This window comes from Lates calcarifer, linkage group LG4 (genome assembly GCF_001640805.2).
Source record: "Lates calcarifer isolate ASB-BC8 linkage group LG4, TLL_Latcal_v3, whole genome shotgun sequence".
In the NCBI taxonomy this organism is placed as follows: Eukaryota; Metazoa; Chordata; class Actinopteri; family Centropomidae; genus Lates; species Lates calcarifer.
The window spans coordinates 125,001-139,597 of NC_066836.1; the positions used below are offsets into that span (position 1 = coordinate 125,001).

General features: G+C 42.6%; 1 long non-coding RNA gene across 1 annotated transcript; it reads left to right on the plus strand.

Annotated features, from left to right (window-relative positions):
• The first annotated feature begins 1,125 nt into the window (after positions 1-1,125).
• On the plus strand, positions 1,126-8,818 carry LOC108895312 (uncharacterized). Its single transcript, XR_001962940.2, has 3 exons — positions 1,126-1,465; positions 1,556-1,610; positions 3,308-8,818. It is a non-coding gene; the product is annotated as an uncharacterized LOC108895312 (long non-coding RNA).
• Positions 8,819-14,597: the final 5,779 nt, after the last annotated feature.

The following is a 14,597-nucleotide window of genomic DNA, read 5'->3' on the forward strand; positions in this document are numbered from 1 at the left end:
ATGTGGGTAATTTAGGAACTTTTTGGGGTGGAATGCCCAATGTTCCTCTCTCCTCTGTCCTGGTCTGTGTCTCTGAAATTTACTCACCAGTGTGTCCTTTAGGTTTTTATTTTTTACTTAATGCTGAGATTGGTTTATAATTCCTGCATCATTGATTTTTCAAAATTATTTTTGAGTTGATTTTGTGGGCAAATAAAGTTTAGAGTGCTGACTAGGGGAACTATTTTCTCCCCTAGTTATTCAAAATCATATTTTAGGCAGACCTCTAAAAGTTGTAGGATCTCTGTATCAGGCCTTTTTGCATCTGGATATCTATGGAAGATATTTTTCACTGTTTTGCGGCCCATCTCCATGTTTACATTATCAATGTTGATTGCAAAGAGCCTCGCTGCCGAGGGGAGAACCAAAGGACAGATTAACAACAACAACAACAACTCGGGTGTATGTTGGAGAGAGGGCAGAGGAAAGAGTTTATATAAAGGGAAAACTGTAGGTGGTGCTGCTGCAATCCGAAACTATCGGTTTGCCACGAGGGGCTGCGTAGGGCACAGTCCAAGTCTGGGGCTCTTTATGAATTTTTGGAAAGAGGTTGGTCTATTGTGTGGGGCAGTGGGTCCCACCAAAAAGTCCTGTTGTTTAGTGGTGATATGCTTTGAGTTGTATAGTTTATGGACAGTTTCTTGGATTTTAGGTTCAGTTTGGGATTGGAGACTCTCTGGAATGAGTTTATAATATTTTGGGTTCGCTATTGGCTTCCATGTGGAGGAGGTACATAGGAGTTAAAGCACTCAACATCCCTGCGGATGAGGGCCCTGACTGTTTCATCCAGGTGTTCCCAGGCCAGTTCCCAGTTGGATGTGAGGGTGAAGGGCGTGATGTTAAGGTTGGTATCCTGAAAATAATCTATCAGCTTAATTCTCCTATGGTACAGGTAGAGGTCCCTATGCAGTCCCTCCCCATCGAAGGAGGTGGGGGCAGGGATGTAGGTGAGCCCCCTCTCCAACAGGTGTATCTGGCCCTCATTGGGTTTAAACAGTGTGGATAGGTTTAATATGTTGGATTGAGAGTCCCAGGAGAGGTTGGCCGGGGTCAGCGGGCCCATAGGAGCCCCAGTGGTCGAGGTAGGGTCGGACAGGCGGAGTAAGGGGTCCGGGTTGGGTGCAAGGGAGGGGAGAGGATTGGGGTCTGGTGCGAGAAAGGGGTTAGGGTTAGGATAAGGGGTGATAACTACAATCAATTTTCAAAACAGGCTATAACTGTTGATAGTATGGTGGCAGAGAGCTATAAATACCCCTGTGTTTTGCGGGTAGTCTCTGTTATGGGTTAGGTTAGGGGACGCAAGGTGTCCGTATTACGCTGGCTACATGTTGTCTTCTTTACTATTTATTTATTTTCAGCATTGGCCTGTGGTAGGAGGGGGAGTAAGACACAAGTTATTATGGAAGAAAGGCTGGCTGAAGGAAAGGTAAGTCTGACATTTAAAAAGAGCATTGCAGCTGTATGCATTGTTTTCTTTTTTTTTTGTTATTCTAGTGTATTTATTTTCCTTTTCTAGGTTACCCAAGGGGAGCAGGGATCCCAGTCTTCGTCTTCAGGTTGAAATGATCCAGGTAGGGCGTCTCCTATATCAGCACTTTGTTAATAAAAAACCATACCAATTCAGGAGATCCTCTGTGTTTTTCCTAGGTCGTGGGCTCTACAGAATAAAAATATTGGAATAAAATTAAAAATAAAAAAGGGGGGGAATAAAATTTAATGATAAAATTGATGATTTGTTTGAAGCAAAGGTGGATAGATGGAACAGGTAAGTGTGAATATTTTCTGGTGATGCAGTGAGTGGAGTCCCAGACAGGTAAGGTAAGGGTCATAATACCGGTCTGGGAAGGTAATAAACTTCCTCCAGGTAGAAGGATGATTAGGTTTAGGGTCAAGGAAAGGTGATGGTTAGGTTTAGGGTCAAGGTCAGATGATGGTTAAATTAAAGGCCCAGGTCAGATGATGGCTAAGTTTAGGGCCCAGGTCGAGTGATGGTTAGGTTTAGGGCCCAGATCAGATAATGGTTAGGTTTAGGTTTATCAGGTAATAATGTGGATTAAAGTCCCAAACCACAGAGCTGCGATCAGAAATCTTCAGCCTGATTCAGGTGTTCAAAAATTATCAGGAGTCGGCAGTGTCCAAGGCAACAGAGTTTATTTGTCAACAAAGAAACCAGAGAACAGTTCACAGATACACCTGAAGAGCTCCAAACTATACTGACTCTTGTCCCTCTTTTTATACAGTTTTGGCTGTGACTTTCCACGCCTCTTAGGTCATTTTATTTGTTTGTTAAATATACACCATTAAACATTGGTTTGTCTAACTGTCCTTCCTTGGTCCCCTCATTAAAATACACCAATAACTTATCGTCATATGCCACTGTCTCCTGGAAAGCACCTGAGCTTTTCTTCTTGCCACCTTCAGCCTACAGGGTCGTGTCAGGGCAGGCCCTGTCCTCATTTGACCTGTTCACTCTGTTTTACACCATTATGTTCTGGCCTGTCCTAATTGTATTTTTTTTTTAAAAAACTAAGTTACTTGTTATTGTTACACCATTATTTCTTAACTCTTCCTTGTATTATTTTTTTAAAAATTATGTCTCTTTTCACATTTTAATATGGATTACACAAAGTATGCTTTATATGCAGTGAACACTAACATCTACTCTCACACGGTGACCTTTAACACATATCACGTTTTCTTTGAATCATACAGTATATATTGATAATGCCATTTCAACAAAACATTTCTTTAAGATCAATAGCCTATTGCAGTATTCTCTCTTTTAGAGGCACCTTACTCTTTGCACATCACATAGCTGTTGACTGAATTATACCACAGTAATGGTTAGGTTTAGGGTCCAGGTCCAGTGATGGTTAAGTTTAGGGCCCAGATCAGGTAATGGTTAGATTAAGGGTCGAGGTTAAGTGATGGTTAGAGTAGTGGTCCAGGTCAGGTAATGGTTAGGTTGAAGGTCCAGGTTGGATGATGGTAGGGTTCGGGACCCTGATTTGATGCTGGACAGGTTAGGTTCCAGATCCAGATCAGGTGATACAGGATTTCAACCAAATGGAAGGTGAGGACCTATCAATGGCTCAGAGAAAGGACAACACGAAAGGGGAGGGAGGGGTGCTGTACATAAGTGCTGTTAGCAAGTGCTGATAAAAAACTGTTAATAAAAAACCATACCAACTTAACGACCCTCCAAGATCATTATTTTCATATTATTTTAAATTACAACAACTTACCTTTTGAAGAACATGCGTTTCAGATTGCTATTGGCTGACCCAGCAGATGACCTGAGTGGCCTGGTCTCTGCTCGAACCCTCTCACGTCTCACGTCTCCGACTCTCTACCCTCGTCCCTTGTTGAGTCTCTGGAGGAGGAGGAACGGTCCTTGGACCTGAACCTGGAGGACGAGGAAGAGTTCCCAGCTTTAGCACAGCCACAAAGAACACACACACACACACACACAAGCAGCCCCTTCACCTCAAGTCCTCAGAACAGGTCCAACTCACCTCTGAATAGCCACAGGAGGGACAGAGACTGGCGGCAAAACCCAAAAGACCTCCTCTGTTTAACTCCCAATCAACTCCAGTGGGGGATAACCTTGAACCAACGCTGGAGGAAGGAGGTGCTCCGCTGCCTTTCTCCCCTATATTCCAGACAGACAATAATGTGGGAGCCACTGTCCCTCAGCATTCCAGGGAACCTTCAGCGATCTTCCCTGTTTTTCCCCCTCTGCTCCTAACCCTCTCCCTAGACAGGGTCAGGATCGGTCTCCCCAACAGAGAACACAAAATCCACCAGCCTCCACATCTGAAGATGAGTTTGTTTCCTCCGTGGACAGACTGTGGATAGGAGAAACAAAAGTGGGACATATCAGGGTAGACTCACAGCCCACACAGAGACACATAGCTAATAGTAAATCTCTTAACTAAACTACTTTTTTCCCCCTAACCTAATCCCAACCCTCCCCCTCTTCTCTCACCTAACCCTTGCTCTTACCCTTACCTTCCTTCCCCTCCTTCCCTGCCTAAACCTAATCCTCCCCCTCCCTTCCGAGCTGACCCTAACCCCTGCCTTTTCTCCTCACCTAATTCTAACCCTCCCCCTCCTTCCTTGCCTAACCTTAACCTTCCCCTTCCTCCCTTACCTGATCTCTACCCTTCCCTCCCCCCCTTTTCCTAATCCTTACCCTCCCTCCTCTTCCTCCCCCTTACCGGGACCCCATCCCCTTCCTTCCCTCCCACCTACACCTAATTCCTTCTCCTCTCCCTCACTCACCCCAACCCTGTCCCCTTCCCTGCACCTGACCCCAATCCTCTCCCCTCCCTTGCACCCAACCCGGACCCCTTACTCCTCCTGTCTGGCCCTACCTCGAACACTGGGGCTCCTATGGGCCCGCTGACCCCGGCCAACCTCTCCTGGGACTCTCAATCCAACATTTTAAACCTATCCACGCTGTTTAAACCCAATGAGGCCCAGATACACCTGTTGGAGAGGGGGCTCACCTACATCCCTGCCCCCCCTCCTTAGGGAGGGACTGCGTAGGGACCTCTACCTGTAACATAGAAGAATTAAGAAGCTACATTATTTCCAGGATACCAACCTTGACATCACACCCATCATACATCCAAATGGGAACGGGCCTGGGAACACCTGGATGTCAGGGTAACAGTCAGGGCCCTCATCCACAGGGATGTCGAATGCTTAAACTCCTATGTACCTCCTCCACAGGCAGATGGTCGTCCTCCCTTGGAGGAGAGAAAAATCCGCAATAGACAATTTTTCCTCCTTCCAAAAATTCATAAAGAGCCCCAGACTTGGACTGTGCCCTATGCAGTCCCTCCCAGCAGACTGGTTTCAGATTGCAGCAGCGCCACCTACAATATTTCCCTTTATGTAGACTCTTTCCTCTACCCTCTCTCCAACAAACCCAAGTTACCTCAAAGATACCTACCATTTTTTAGACCTGATCCGTCCTTTGGTTCTCCCCTTGGCAGCGATGCTCTTTACAATCAACATTGATAGTTTGTACACTAACATAAACATGGAGATGGGCCTCAGAACAGTGAAAAATATCTTCCATAGATATCCAGATGCAAAAAGGCTTGATACAGAGATCCTGCAACTTTTAGAGGTCTGCCTAAAATGCAATGATTTTGAATTTGACCAGAAGCAGTACCTGCATGTAGAAGGCACAGCAACGGGACACTGCTATTCACCCTCCTACACCAATCTCTACATGAGCGAGTGGGAGCGAGAAGCACTGGTGAAGTGTCCCCTAAAACCTTGCTTCTACTTCAGATTCCTGCAAAACAAGTAGTAAGAGTTTTGAGTTTAGGAGTAAAGAGTGCCTGAATTCAACAGATTGAAATACTAAAAGAAATTGGGTAAAGTCTACCCAAACTTGCCCAATACATTACACAAGTAATTACTCCCAAAAAATTGAGCAATATTAACTTTTGATTATTGGGTAAATGTTAATCTATAATTATTGTTAACAATTAATCAATATGACTACTTAACCATTACTTAATCAGGGAAGGTTAAATGTACTTAAAAACTTATTCTCAGACACAGCAGATTAGTATTAGACGCTTAGACGTTAGATATATGATACTATATATTGTTATTAATTAACTGCTGACAGAGAAATTTTTCTAAACCTTGTAATTTGATCAACTTTAAACTTACGACAAATAGCTTCAAAGTGTCTTCTTAGGCCATGATTATTTATTAAGCTTGTGAACCTGCAGCGTCATCTTGGTAGTGAAGACTTAAGATGTAGGGATTAGAAAAGACTGCAGCAAGCCCAGACAGAAAAGCTGACTGGACGTTGTCCTGAATGACGGACCCCTCAGTGCTGATCATTCAGTGGTGAATACAGCTTCTTAGTGTTTCACCTGAAACCATTTCAGCATTGACATTGTTATTATTCCACTGCAAATGATGCAGTGCCAGGGAAACTGATTAACAACCCCTCCTTTTAAAACAAGAAATGTATTTTAATATTATATGAATTGTGGACTTTTCTGAATGGATGAGTATTTGCTACATACATTATGTGTGTGGTTTAATGTAGACAAAACAAAAAACATAACTTACATTTGCCAGAAGGATCAACCGCTCCAGGGTCTCAGAGAAGTGAGTCATTAGTAGCTTCCAGCTTTGACACAGTTCAGTTTTCCAAGCACGGGGGCAGTTCGACCGAAATTAACGTTTTGACTGTAGGTTTTGGTAGTTTTATAGAATTAGCTAGTTAACTAATGTTAGCTAACAAGCGCTCCATCAGTTCAGGTGCCACATTCACAGAACCGCTGTTTACATAAAACAAGCCACGTCGTTTGGAGACATGCATTTAGTGTTGCCGTGAGACAAAGTAAAGTGAACACGAGAAAATGAGACTGGAGGATCAGGATCAGAGGTCCAGCTCCTCTCTGCAGTGACACATGTTCAAACTGCTGCTGAAACAGGTGTTGAAAAAGTCCCTGTTATATTCAACTATCACCAAGGGTTTCAGACAGAGAAGGATTTTCCCCGTTAAGCAACTTCACAGATCTGTAGTTAGAAGTGGCTAACGTTAGCTGACAAAATACTCCCATAGTGTGTGTCCTCTTCAAGTATTTTTGTTAATGAGTCAAACGGTTATCGCTGTTGCGACCTTATCAAGACACAGGAGGAGCTGACTGGAGTCGTGATGTATTTTGCCTATCGATGCCAATGAGCAAAACAAAAAGGCTCTTACCTTGTAATCTGCAGATGAAGATGGGTGAAAAATTCGTCCATTCAAAATGTTTTACCTTCAATCCAACAACTCCTTAACTAACAGCTGACAACAGAAACCACGCAACAGGCACCCAAGTGTAGTTAACCATCGCTAACGCAATTGTTCTGATGCAAGTGCACATTTCAGCGGGGGACTGATTAATAAGTTGCCCATTATTATATATTTCACTTGCTGTCTATTCAAAAGTAAATTTTAACCAATTTACATGGATTGTATTTACCACCCTCCAAAATCCTTTTTCACAGTGTGGATGACATCACTGGGGCAACATTTATATGAACTTAGCACAAAAAGTATGGAAATTTGTGTTTGGTAAATTATTTTATTTTTACAGCTTATTCTGTCACTGACTCCTGTTTGGTGTTTGGTGGATTGGATGATTGAAGTCTGAAGAAACAAGACATATTGGCAATTTAACAATTTATTCATTTAACAAACAGGAGCCTCAGTAGCATGTGGAAGAACCATACACAGCCACTACAGTCTGGCTCCTCATGTTGGTCACCAGCCACTGCTGTGGGATGGCATCCCATTCTTCAACCAGCATTTGTCGCAAGTCAGCCAACGTGGTTGTGTTGGTCACTCGAGCACGAACAGCCCATTGCTGAACATGACGTTCCTCCACATGTTCAGGTTCCAGTGCATGTGTTGCCGACACCAGCGCAAATGGGCTTGATGGTGAAGGGCAGTCATGGCAGGCCTCCTGGCAGCCCTATGAGACCAGAAGCTCAAAACAAGAGTCCATAGCAACAGCAATATAAGCTGTTTGGCATTGGCAGAGAAGATTTGGCAAAACAGGCTTTCCAACGGTATAAGATTTATTGCCAAGAAGCTTTGTCACAACAAAGAAATAATCTACCAAACACAAATTTCCTTAGTTTTTGTGCTAAGTTTATTAAATAGTCATCATCCCTCTATTAAAGTTAAATACAATTTGGATCCCCTCAAAGTTCAATTGGATGGACACAACAGTTTTTTTTTTTTTTTGAAAACCTAAACAACAATAACAAAAAACTCCTTACCCAGATCTTCTTCAAACCAACCTCCACAAGACCAGCTATCACCCCAAACATACAGTTAGAGGCATCATTAAATCTCAAATCATCCACCTCTATGGAATCTCAGCAGATATGCATAGCCCAATCTCCACTCTCTTTAAAAGCTTAAGAAAGAGATAGTTCTTACGAACCATTAAAAAGGCCACTCTGGCTGCCCTCGCTCACAGGATGGTCCTCCAACTGGGGCTGCTGGACAGGGACACCATGAGGGGAACAACACCAGGGATCTGGACAAAATAATTCCCCTAGTCAGCACTTACTCCAAACTTTATTTACCCCTACAAAATCAACTCAAAAATAATTTTGAAAAATCAATGATGCAGCACGACCGACTCAGGAATTATAAACCACTCTCAGCATTAGGGAAAAATAAAAACCTAAAGGACACACTGGTAAGAGCTAAATTTCCGAAACAGAGACCAGGACAGATGAGAGACGAACATTGGGCCTTCCACCCCAAAAAGTTCCTAAATATCCCACATGGGGGAGCCAATGCCCCAATAATGGACAACATCTCCCTCCAAACCCAGAATCTGGTTTATGTCATAACCTGTTGTGCGTGTATTTTAATTTACATAGGGGAAACACGACAACCTTTTCTGACACAACTCAAACAGCACCTGTACACCATTGGGGAGGACAGACAGACCACCACACTGGTCCAGCATTTCCAAATTCACTCAATTCAATATCTCTCCATCACTGGCCTTCAAATTAATCCGGCATGGATAGAGGGTCAAAAGAGGAGACAGGAGGCCCTGTGGGTAGAGAGACTGAAAACAAGGGCCCCTCTGGGACTTAATACAGTTTGAATTATTCTCCTAAACATCACCACCTGTAGAAATTGAAAAATGAAGAACTTATAGAGACCTTCATGCACACTCCTTCTGTTTTTTTTCCTTTCTTTAGAATATGATTTTGTATGCTTATTGATTGGTTGCTTTGTATATATATATATATATATATATATATATATATAATATATATATATATAAAATATAAAATAATATATAAAATAAATCAGTGTATTCATAAGTGAGAGTGAGATGAACCATTATCCTACCTCCAGCTGTGTCTAGTGCAATCCTTGTAACAACATCCCTCCTGACCTTTTGACCTTTGGACTCAAAACAGCCCTAATATTCTTCTTTATGAGTATGATTAACCTATTAATTTATCAAGCTTTCTAGGTTCCCTCGCCTCCTTCCCCTTTATTTAATGCATGTATAGGGGATCGGCCCAGTGGCAGCAGAATGCTTCACCATCCTTATATTTACTTTTATTTACCTTTATTTATGTTTTCCTATGTTGGCATGTTAATTTTAACTAACCACCCTCATTCCAAGGTTTTGCTGTGTTTTTTCCTTCACCTTACCTTAATTTTAGGACAGATTCCTGGACTGACTCCTGATCCAACAGGTCCCTGGATCTTTAGTAACCTCTGAGGTCAGGATGTTTTTTTCTTCTTTTTTTCCTGTACTCCTATTTATGGAGACTTGCAGGATAATTCTTTTTTTGTGCCCTGTGAGTCAGGCCAGTGTGCGAAAATGAACTTTTCGCAGCTTTTTGACACTTAATCAGCTCAGAATGGCCAAAGGCAGTGTGCTCTGACCAGGAAAAGACAAACTGAAATCTCAGCCATAAGGTTATGAAACTCTTAATTTCTAATAATGATAAACATGCATTATGGTTGAAACCCATCATTTCCTGTCGGGACACCTTTTGCCTGTTTTGTGCCTTGTGAGCAATGCCAGTGTGCGAGAAAGAGCTTGTCGCAGCGTTTTGATGCTTAATATCAGCTCAGAATGGCCAAAGGCTGCATGCTCTGACCAGGAGAAGAGAAACTGAAATCTCAGCCACACAGTTATGAAACTTTCTTAATTACTAATATTAATAAACATGCATTATGGTTGAAACCCATCATTTCCAGTCTGGACACCTGTGTGTAAATGTAGTCATTAGCCCACTTTGATTATCTACATCATGAAATAGCTTTTTAATTGGTTCTCATAATATGATGTACGTATTGAAAGTAGTTCAGTGATCAGACCTTTTAGTTTTATGATTATTGATCTAATGTGGTCAGATTTACTACATATGGAGTGGTCTGCTGGGGCAGCAGCATCTCAACAGCAGACAGGAAGAGACTGGACAAGCTGATCAAGAAAGCCAGCTCTGTCCTGGGGTGCCCTCTTGACCCTGTGGAGGTAGTGGGAGAGAGGAGGATGATAGCAAAACTATCATCCCTGATGGACAATGAGCTCCACCCCATGCAGGACAGTCTGACAGCACTGAGCAGCTCCTTCAGCGATAGGCTGCTTCACCCAAAGTGTGTGAAGGAGAGGTATCGCAGGTCCTTCTTTCCTGCTGCTGTCAGACTCTACAACCAGCACTGCTCCTAGTTTCACGACATACTCAATGGACCATTTTCACTAGTTTTTTCTGCACTTTAATTAACCCAAACAGCTGCTACCAGTCACTCACTGTGTGCAATTCCATTTCAAAATGTGCAATATCTGTATTTAGTTCATTTTCTGTCTATGTATAAAGTTGTACATTGCTCTTCTGTTAATATTTTTTATTAGATTGTCATGTTTATACTGTTGTGTATATTTTTTATAACCTTATCTTGTTTTTATTTTTGCCCTTACTTGTATTTATGTCTTTCTAACTTTTTCAATCAACTTATGCTGCTGCAACAATGTAAATTTCCCCATTGTGGGACTAATAAAGGATTATCTTATCTTATCTTATCTTATCTTATACACTGCACTATTGCCACATGATTGGCTGATTGGATAATTGCATGAATAAGTAGGAGTACAAGTGTTCCTAATAAAGTGTTTGGTGAGTGTATATCCTTTTTTTTCTTTTTGACGATTTTTAAGTGGCCTGGTTTTCATGCTCTGATTCCCTCTGTTTGCTGTAGATAGCCAACCATCTCGGTAGCAGCAACAGGGCCTTGTTCTTCAAACTCTTGCTCACTAGCCTAGTTTAACTAATCCAGCCTAACATGCTTAGGCTATAAAGCCAAAATAGTCATCAATAGTCTCATCCAGCTAATTTCCCATAATCCCAATATGTGGAACACTTTATTTAAGGTGGTCTGTTCCAGTGGTCTGTCAGAATGCATTATGAAAGTTGCTTTTCACATTGCCTGCACCGGAAACAGGAGATGACCACTGATTGCCTTTGTTTAGATTTTTGCAGGGTTCAGTTGGATTTCTAGTAAAAATCAGAAACAACCCTGGCATTTGCTGGTTTCATTTTTTAATGTTGTCCATTGCATGTTCTCCTTCTGGGGATCTGTCTTTTCTCTAGATCACCATAATAATCAGGGCAATTGACAGACGTAATTTGCCAAAGTGTGGATGGGTTTCCCTCCAGGTAATAAACTGATTAGAACACAAGAAAAGATGTGCGTCAACTCAACATGGCATGTGTGTATATTAAAGGTGTTACCTCTAGAAGATGCTACCTTCATCAGACAAAGTCTGCAGATTGACTCATTTACATTATCAGGTTTAAATCTAATATACTGCCAAACAGATGCTTCTGCTTTTAGCTTTAACACCAAATCTGTTTATCTTGTCTGTTAACTCTCTTAACTGTACTCGGCTGCTCGTATGAATCACATACTTTTAGTTTGGACGTGTATAACTAGTAATTTACAAATTAGGTTTTTATTTGATGAATATAGAATGAAAATTAACCAAATTAGTTTAATATCTATAAAAAATGCAAAAAAGGCAGGTCAGTTCTTACTGTGTGCCTGAACACCGGTAACACCGTGTAACAGTGACTAACACAGCAACCCTACTCATTAATACTGTTGGTCCACTAGTCACACAGTAACAAAAACATGAACACAAAAGAGTTAATACAATAATTAGCTTTGAAAAAAATCTCACCTCTCCTTTTGCAATAATAAAGAAAGTGTTCCCCTCCTCACCCTCTCAAATAATAAAGAGTCCTGCAAAGAAGGTTGAGTCAGTCACTCTTTTGTTTAATTTATTACAATCTGAAACTATTTATACTGATATTATACGCAGCTGGATACAGTGCATAAAGACTGGAATCAAAAAATGTATAGTGGGAAATACTCACCACTTCAAGACAATCAACAATCTTGGCTAGTTTCTCTTCTGGCAGTTGGGATGTTTTTTTCTTCCAAACAGGAAACCCTGGATGACAAGTGAAGTCCATGCCCTGATCGGAGAGCGTAACTCAGCCTTCAGGACGAGGGACAGCTCACTGTACAGCACTGCCAGAGCCAACCTGAGGAGAGGCATCTAACAGGCAAAGGAGACATACAGGAAAAAGACAGAGGGCTATCTGATGAACAACAACCCACGACAGATGTGGATGGGCATCCAGGCCTTAACCAACTACAGAGGCCAGCGCCCCACATCCTCCAACAACAGCAGCAGCAGCAGCAGCAGCACACTGGCAGGAGCTTAACAACTTCTTTGCCCGCTTTGAGTCCACCACACACCAGTAAACACTGCCTCCTCACAACCCCAGCAACCCCCCCTCCCTCCAGGAGCATGAGGTGAGGAAAAACCTGAGAGCAGTGAACCCCAGAAAAGCTGCTGGACCTGACGGCATCCCTGGGGCAGTGGTCAAAGCATGTGCAGATCAGCTGGCAGGGATCCTCATCAAGCTGTTCAACCTGTCTCTGACCCTTGCCACTGTCCCAACATGTCTGAAGGCCTCCACCATCATCCCCATTCCCAAAAAAGTCAGTTTCAATGACTACAGACCCATTGCCCTCACATCTGTAGTCATGAAGTGTTTGGAGCAGCTGGTCTCCCAGCACATCAGGGACTGCCTTCCTCCCTCCTTTAACCCCCACCAATTCACCTACAGAGCAAACCGGTCCACAGAGGACGCTGTCACTCTAACACTCCATGGAGCACTGAGTCATCTGGAAAACCGAAAGAGCTACATGAGGATGTTCTTTGTGGATTATTGCTCAGTGTTCAACACAATCATTTGGACATTTTAACCAGCAAACTGCTACAACAACTACAGATCCCCCTCCCCACCGGCATATGGATTAAACACTTCCTCACACACCGCCAACAATCTGTTAGACTTGGGCCCCCACCTCTCCTCCACGCTCACACTCAGCACTGGCTGCCCTCAGGGTTGCGTGCTGAGCCCCCTACTGTACGCTCTGTATACCTATGACTGCACTCCAACCCACTCAACAAACATCATCATCAAATATGCAGATGATACCACCATGGTTGGGCTCATCTCTGATGGGGATAAGACAGTATACAGGGATGAGGTAGACTAGACCACACTCAACTCATTATAAATGGAGAACGTGTGGAAAATGTCACCACCTTCAGGTTCCTGGGCACCCACATCTCAACCGATCTCTCCTGGACCCACAACATCAAGGCCCTAGTGAAGAAGGCTCAGCAGTGGTTGCATTTCCTGTGTGTCCTTAGGAAAAACAATCTGGACAAGAAGCTGCTGCTGGCCACCTATCACTCCTCTGTGGAGAGTGCACTAAGATACTGCCTGAGTGTGTGGTACACAGGCTCCACAGCTAAGGACAGGAAAGCTGTGCAGAAGGTTATCAACACCGCCCAAAAATTCATCGGCTGCCCTCTGCCCTCCCTGGAGAACATATCCAGATCCTGCTGCCTCAAGAAAACCAGGCCTTGACTGGAGACCCCTCACACCCCACCCACCACCTGTTGCCTTCAGGATGGCACCCCAAACCACCAGACTCACCAACAGCTTCTTCCACTGTGTGGAAAAGTGTCATAGTCTCAGTTTCTTGCACAATCATGTGTGCTGTGTGTATGTAAATTGTGTAAAATTAGTGCACATTTTTTAATTTTTTGTATTATTTCTATTTTTTATATTATTTGTGTACATTTTATATTTCTTATTGTATATACCTTCTTCTATAGTGCGCTGTCTGCTGTCTTCGTGGAGCACCCACAATTTCATTGTACTTAACTGTACAGTGACAATAAAAGCCTATTCCTATTCTATTCATGTGGTAAACACAGTCAATGTTTTCTTGGGTGGTGGCAGTGGCAGGACTTCCAGAGCTTGGATCATCTACAAGGCTCTCCCTACACCTCTTGAATTCATGAGTTTTATGAGACAACAAAACTTTTCTGCTGTCTCATATCCACAGATATACCTGCATCGCTGCTGCACCAATTCATTATCCATCCATGTCAACCTCTGGACCCATTATACCCTCACTCATGAACAAAACCATAAGTGAATCTCCCACTTTTCTGGCAGAGTACAATTGGCTCTTTTTGTTCTTAGTTTAATCATCATTCTCATAGCATGATTTTTCTTTCAATAACTACATTACCTTTCATTATACAACATACTACAACCAGTTCAACGTACAGCTAAAATGATTTTAACCCTCCTTAAAGAACACTCAACCAGGGTTTTGGTGGAAATGGAAAATTTAATGTCTGTAAATGATGACATGAACACTTATTTAAACTGCACACTGTGCTGAAATGTAGAATTTCATCATCCCTTTGTGACTTTCCCTAAACTTGGTTTCTATACTAAGTAGTGTTGTAAAATGTACAAAATCACACAATACGCTACAGATTCCTCAGCTCAGCTCAGATCAGTAGATGTTGCTGTGGTGCTGTTGTGGATTTACTAGAGCAACTGTAGCTACAGGCTCAGTACATGCGCAGCTCAGTAAT